Here is a 7,542-nt window from a genome sequence, read left to right as displayed (position 1 = left end):
GTTTTATCAAGAAATATTTTCAATTATATTGATCTATCTATATCTATATCTGTATATACCTATATGTATATATATATATATATATATAGATATAAAATCAGCTCTCTTTACCATTAGTAGCTTATAGCTATTAGCCACCAGGGGTCAGTACTAACTAAAAACACCAATTTGTCTTCTATCCCTGTCCCACAGAGTTTATAAGCAGCCCATGATTTATGACTGTTTCATGTCATTTTCCAAATATTTTAGAGATAAATTGTGTTTGAAAGAACAGTAAGTGCAGATTGAAATTTTCACAGCATCTTCTGAGTTTCGGTTAACACATCAGTAGGCATTTTGGCTATCACTAAAGTCAACGCTGGTCTCAATCGTGATAAGCATGTGTAATGAGAACTATATTTTACTTCATGAGTAAGTGCTTCTTTTTCATTAAGTTGTGCAACTTAAAAGAATTATCTCCGCGTTTGTGGAATTGAACCCCGGTCTCGCACGTGATAGGCAGGGATACTGACCACTATACTAACAAGGACTTAACGGCAGTAGTTTAACAGTCCTCGCCTCTTTGAGGATAGGGCATGCCCATGAGCAATTCGGATTATTGGAATAGGCAGCACTGCTGAGTTTGCTTAGGGAAATTAATCTTTTTTCATAAACAGGTAGAACACAGAATGATCTACCAAAAACAATCAGTTTTATCAAGAAATATTTTGAATTAAATTGATCTATCTTTATCTATATCTGTATATATATATATATATATATATATATATATATATCTCATCAGCTCACTTTAGCATTAACAGCAAATAGCTCTTAGCCACCAGAGGTCAGTACTAACCAAAAACACCAATTTGTCTTTTATCCCTGTCCCACAGAGTTTATAAGCAGCCCATGATTTACGACTTTTTCATGTCATTTTCCAAGTATTTTAGGGATAAATTGTGTTTGAAAGAACAGTAAGTGCAGATTGAAATTTACAGGGCATCTTCTGAATTTCGGTTAACACATCAGTAAGCAGTTTGGCTATCGCTGATGTCAACCTTGATTTCAGTCGTGATAAACAGGTATAATGAGAACTATATTTTACTTCATGAGTAAGTGCATCTTTTTCATTAAATTGTGCAACTTAAAAGAATCATCTCCTCATCACAGAATTGAACCACGGTCTCCCACATGACAAACAAGGATTCTAACAACTACGCTAACAAGGACTTACTAGCTGTCACTTAACAGTGCTCACCTCTTTGAGGATAGGGCAGGACCATGAGCAAGTGCAATTAATGGAATAAGTAGTTTTGTTCTTTTGGTTATGAAAAGTAATCTTTTTTATAAACAGGTAGAACACTGAATGTTCTAGACAGAAAAATTGGTTCTTTTTATAAAGATTTTGAATTAAATGTATCTATCCATTTATCTATCTATATATACATATGCATATAGATATATTCAATCAACTCACTTTACCATTAGCAGCTTATAGCTATTAGCCACCAGGGGTCAGAACTAACCAAAAACACTGATTTGTCTTCTATCCCTGTCCCACAGAGTTTATAAGCAGCCCATGATTTACGACTGTTTCATGTCATTTTCCATTTATTATAGAGATAAATAGTTTTTGAAAGAACAGTAAGTGCAGATTGAAATTTTCACAGCATCTTCTGAGTTTCGGTTAACACATCAGTAAGCATTTTGGCTATCACTAAAGTCAAAGCTGGTCTCAATCGTGATAAGCATGTGTAATGAGAACTATATGTTACTTCATGAGTAAGTCCATCTTTTTCATTAAGTTGTGCAACTCAAAAGAATTATCTCCGCGTTTGTGGAATTGAACCCCGGTCTCGCACGTGATAGGCAGGGATACTGACCACTATACTAACAAGGACTTAATGGCAGTAGTTTAACAGTCCTCACCTCTTTGAGGATAGGGCATGTGTAGGAGGCCGGACTGGCTTGTAGTGAGTACCAAGGGGTACTTACACCTTGCACCAGGCCCAGTTATCCCTTATTAGTGTATAGGGTGTCTAGCAGCATAGGCTGATAGATAATGGTAGCTTAGCAGAGCAGCTTAGGCTGAACTAGGAGACGAGTGAAGCTCCTACAGTACCACTAGTGTCATATGCACAATATCATAAGAAAACACAATACACAGATATACTAAAAATAAAGGTACTTTATTTTTATGACAATATGCCAAAAGTATCTCAGTGAGTACCCTCAGTGTGAGGATAGCAAATATACACAAGATATATGTACACAATACCAAAATATGCAGTAATAGTATTAGAAAACAGTGCAAACAATGTATAGTTACAATAGGATGCAATGGAGACACATAGGGATAGGGGCAACACAAACCATATACTCCAAAAGTGGAATGCGAACCACGAATGGACCCCAAACCTATGTGACCTTGTAGAGGGTCGCTGGGACTATTAGAAAATAGTAAGGGTTAGAAAAATAGCCCACCCCAAGACCCTGAAAAGTGAGTGCAAAGTGCACTAAAGTTCCCCAAAGGACATAGAAATCGTGATAGGGGAATTCTGCAGGAAAGACACAAATCAGCAATGCAACAATGATGGATTTCCAGTTGAGGGTACCTGTGGAACAAGGGGACCAAGTCCAAAAGTCACAAGCAAGTCAGAGATGGGCAGATGCCCAGGAAATGCCAGCTGTGGGTGCAAAGAAGCTGCTACTGGACAATAGAAGCTGGAGATTCTGCAAGAACGATAAGGGCTAGGAACTTCCCCTTTGGAGGACGGATCCCCCACGCCGTGGAGAATCGTGCAGAAGTGTTTTCCTGAAGAAAGACTGCCAAGAAGCCTTGCTAGCTTCAAATCATGTAGTTAGGGTTTTTGGATGCTGCTGTGGCCCAGGAGGGACCAGGATGTCGCCAATTGCGTCTGGGAACAGAAGGGGTGTCGAGCAAGAAAAGGAGCCCTGTCAGAAGCAGGCACCACCCGCAGAAGTGCCAGAAACAGGCACTACAAAGTGGAGTGAAATGGTGCTCACCCGAAGTCGCACAAAGGAGTCCCACATCCCCGGAGGACAACTAAGGAGGTCGTGCAATGCAGGTTAGAGTGCCGTGGACCCAGGCGAGACTGTGCACAAAGGATTTCAAAGTAAGTGCATGGAGGCCGGAGTAGCTGCAAAAGTCGCGGTTCCCAGCAATGCAGTCTGGCGTGGGGAGGCAAGGACTTACCTCCACCAAACTTGGACTGAAGAGTCACTGGACTGTGAGAGTCACTTGGACAGAGTTGCTGGATTCAAGGGACCTCGCTCATCGTACTGAGAGGAGACCCAGGGTACCGGTGATGCAGTTCTTTGGTGCCTGCGGTTGCAGGGGGACGATTCCGTCGACCCATGGGAGATTTCCTCGGAGCTTTTAGTGCAGAGAGGAGGCAGACTACCCCCACAGCATGCACCACCAGCAAAACAGTCGAGAAGGCGGCAGGATCAGCGTTACAGAGTTGCAGTAGTCGTCTTCGCTACTTTGTTGCAGTTTTGCAGGCTTCCAGCGCGGTCAGCAGTCGATTCCTTGGCAGAAGGTGAAGAGAGAGATGCAGAGGAACTCGGATGAGCTCTTGCATTCGTTATCTAAGGAAATCCCCAAAGCAGAGACCCTAAATAGCCAGAAAAGAGGGTTTGGCTACTTAGGAGAGAAGATAGGCTGGCAACACCTGAAGGTGCCTATCAGAAGGAGCCTCTGACGTCACCTGATGGCACTGGCCACTCAGAGCAGTCCAGTGTGCCAGCAGCACCTCTGTTTCCAAGATGGCAGAGGTCTGGAGCACACTGGAGGAGCTCTGGGCACTTCCCAGAGGAGGTACAGGTCAGGGGAGTGGTCACTCCCCTTTCCTTTGTCCAGTTTCGCGCCAGAGCAGGGCTAAGGGGTCCCTGAACCGGTGTAGACTGGCTTATGCAGAAATGGGCACCATGTGTGCCCATGAAAGCATTTCCAGAGGCTGGGGGAGGCTACTCCTCCCCTGCCTTCACACCATTTTCCAAAGGGAGAGGGTGTAACACCCTCTCTCAGAGGAAGTCCTTTGTTCTGCCATCCTGGGCCAGGCCTGGCTGGACCCCAGGAGGGCAGAAGCCTGTCTGAGGGGCTGGCAGCAGCAGCAGCTGCAGTGAAACCCCGGGAAAGGCAGTTTGGCAGTACCAGGGTCTGTGCTACAGACCACTGGGATCATGGGATTGTGCCAACTATGCCAGGATGGCATAGAGGGGGCAATTCCATGATCATAGACATGTTACATGGCCATATTCGGAGTTACCATTGTGAAGCTACATATAGGTAGTGACCTATATGTAGTGCACGCGTGTAATGGTGTCCCCGCACTCACAAAGTCCGGGGAATTGGCCCTGAACAATGTGGGGGCACCTTGGCTAGTGCCAGGGTGCCCACACACTAAGTAACTTAGCACCCAACCTTTACCAGGTAAAGGTTAGACATATAGGTGACTTATAAGTTACTTAAGTGCAGTGTAAAATGGCTGTGAAATAACGTGGACGTTATTTCACTCAGGCTGCAGTGGCAGGCCTGTGTAAGAATTGTCAGAGCTCCCTATGGGTGGCAAAAGAAATGCTGCAGCCCATAGGGATCTCCTGGAACCCCAATACCCTGGGTACCTCAGTACCATATACTAGGGAATTATAAGGGTGTTCCAGTAAGCCAATGTAAATTGGTAAAATTGGTCACTAGCCTGTTAGTGACAATTTGAAAGAAATGAGAGAGCATAACCACTGAGGTTCTGGTTAGCAGAGCCTCAGTGAGACAGTTAGTCATAACGCAGGTAACACATTCAGGTACAATTATGAGCACTGGGGCCCTGGCTGGCAGGGTCCCAGTGACACATACAACCAAAACAACATATATACAGTGAAAAATGGGGGTAACATGCCAGGCAAGATGGTACTTTCCTACAGCATGCCCATGAGCAATTCGATTATTGGAATAGGCAGCTCTGCTGCTTTTGCTTAGGGAAATTAATCTTTTTTCATAAACAGGTAGAACACAGAATGATCTACCAAAAACAATCAGTTTTCTCAAGAAATGTATTAAATTAAATTGATCTATCTATATCTATATATATATATATATATATATATATATATATATTTATATACATATATATATATATATATATATATATATATATATATATATATATATATATATATATATATCAGCTCACTTTACCAATAGCAGCTTTTAGCTATTCGCCACCATGTGTCAGTACTAACCAAAAACACCGATTTGTCTTCTTTGCCTGTCCCTCAGAGTTTATAAGCAGCCCATTATTTACGAGTGTTTCATGTAATTTTCCAAGTATTTTAGAGATTAATTGTTTTTGAAAGAACAGCAAGTGCAGATTGAAATTTACAGAGCATCTTCTGAGTTTCGGTTAAAACATCAGTAACCATTTTGGCTATCACTAAAGTCAACGCTGGTCTCAATCGTGATAAGAAGGTGTAATGAGAACTATATTTTACTTCATGAGTAAGTGCATCTTTTTAATTAAGTTGTGCAACTTAAAAGAATCATCTCACCATCAGGAAATTGAACCCCGGTCTCCCGCGTGACAGGCAGGGATACTGACCACTATACTAACGAGGACTTAATGGCAAAAGTTTAACAGTCCTCACCTCGTTGAGGATAGGGCATGCCCATGAGCAATTCGGATTATTGGAATAAACAGCTCTGCTGCTTTTGCTTAGGGAAATTAATCTTTTTTCATAAACAGGTAGAACACAGAATGATCTACCAAAAACAATCAGTTTTATCAAGAAACATTTTGAATTAAATTGATCTATCTATATCTATATCTGTATATATATATATATATATATATAATCAGCTCACTTTACCATTAGCAGTTTATAGCTATTAGCCACCAGGGGTCAGTACTAACCAAAAACACCAATTTGTCTTCTATCCCTGTCCCACAGAGTTTATAAGCAGCCCATGATTTACGTCTGTTTCATGTCATTTTCCAAGTATTTTAGAGAAAATTGTTTTTGAAAGAACAGTAAGTGCAGATTGAAATTTACAGAGCATCTTCTGAGTTTCGGTTAACATATCAGTAAGCATTTTGGCTATCACTAAAGCCAACGCTGGTCTCAATCGTGATAAGTGGGTGTAATGAGAACTATATTTTACTTCATGAGTAAGTTCATCTTTTTCATTAAGTTGGGCAACTTAAAAGAATCATTTCCCCGTCGGGGAACTGAACCCCGGTCTCCTGCGTGACAGGCGGGAATACTGACCACTATATTAATGAGGACTTAATGGCAGTAGTTTAGTAGTCCTCACCTCTTTGAGGATAGGTCATGCCCATGAGCAATTCAGCTAATTGGAATAGGCAGCTCTACTGCTTTTGCTTAGGGAAATTAATCTTTTTTTATAAACAGGGAGAACGCAGAATGATCTACCAAAAATAATCAGTTTTACCAAGAAAGTTTTTCAATTATATTGATCTATCTATATCTATATCTGTATATATGTATATGTATATATATATATATATATTTATATATATATATATATATATATAGATATAAAATCAGCTCACTTTACCATTAGCAGCTTTTAGCTATTCGCCACCAGGGGTCAGTACTAACCAAAAGCTCCAATTTGTCATCTATCCCTGTCCCACAGAGTTTATAAACAGCCCATGATTTACGACAGTTTCATGTCATTTTTCAAGTATTTTAGAGATAAATTGTTTTTGAAAGAACAGTAAGTGCAGATTGAAATTTACTGAGCATCTTCTGAGTTTCGGTTAACACATCAGTAAGCATTTTGGCTATCACTAACTTCAAAGCTGGTCTCAATCGTGATAAGCAGGTGTAATGACAACTATATTTTACTTCATGAGTAAGTGCGTCTTTTTCATTAAGTTGTGCAACTTAAAAGAATCATCTCCCCGTCAGGAAATTGAACCCCGGTCACCCGCGTGACAGGCGGGGATACTGATCACTATACTAAAGAGGACTTAATGGCAAAATTTAAACAGTCCTCACCTCTTTGAGGATAGGGAATGCCCATGAGCAATTCGGATTATTGGAATAGGCAGCTCTGCTGCTTTGGCTTAGGGAAATTAATCTTTTTTCATAACAAAGTAGAACATAGAATGATCTACCAAAAACAATCAGTTTTATCAAGAAATATTTTGAATTAAATTTATCTATATCTATATCTGCATATATATATAATCAGCTCACTTTACCATTAGCAGCTAATAGCTATTAGCCTCCAGGGGTCAGTACTAACCAAAAACACCGATTTGTCTTCTTTCCCTTACCCATAGAGTTCATAAGCAGCCCATGATTCACGACTGTTTCCTGCCATTTTCCAAGTGTTTTAGAGATAAATTGTTTTTGAAAGAACAGTAAGTGTAGATTGAAATTTACAGAGCATCTTCTGAGTTTTGGTTAACACATCAGTAAGCAGTTTGGCTATCACTAAAGTCAACACTGGTCTCAATCATGAGAAGCAGGTGTAATGAGAACGATATTTTACTTCATGAGTAAGTGCATCTT

This window comes from Pleurodeles waltl, unplaced genomic scaffold (assembly GCF_031143425.1).
Source record: "Pleurodeles waltl isolate 20211129_DDA unplaced genomic scaffold, aPleWal1.hap1.20221129 scaffold_39, whole genome shotgun sequence".
Classification (NCBI taxonomy): Eukaryota; Metazoa; Chordata; class Amphibia; order Caudata; family Salamandridae; genus Pleurodeles; species Pleurodeles waltl.
The sequence above is the reverse complement of the archived record's forward strand: the minus strand, read 5'-3'. Positions refer to the sequence as shown.